Here is a 278-nt window from a genome sequence, read left to right on the forward strand (position 1 = left end):
GTCAGCCACTGTTTTCACTGTTTCCCCATCTATTTGCCATGAAGTGATGGGACTGGATGCCATGATCTTTGTTTTCTGACTGTTGAGCTTTAAGCCAACTTTTTCACTCATTAAGAGGCTCTTTAGTTCTTCTTCACTTTCTGCCATAAGGGTGGTGTCATCTGCATATCTGAGGTTATTGATATTTCTCCCAGCAATCTTGATTCCAGCTTGTGCTTCAACCAGCCCAGTGTTTCTCATAATGTACTCTGCATATAAGTTAAATATAGGTGGCTTAA

This window comes from Bison bison, unplaced genomic scaffold (assembly GCF_000754665.1).
Source record: "Bison bison bison isolate TAMUID 2011002044 unplaced genomic scaffold, Bison_UMD1.0 scf7180017864471, whole genome shotgun sequence".
NCBI classification, from domain to species: Eukaryota; Metazoa; Chordata; class Mammalia; order Artiodactyla; family Bovidae; genus Bison; species Bison bison.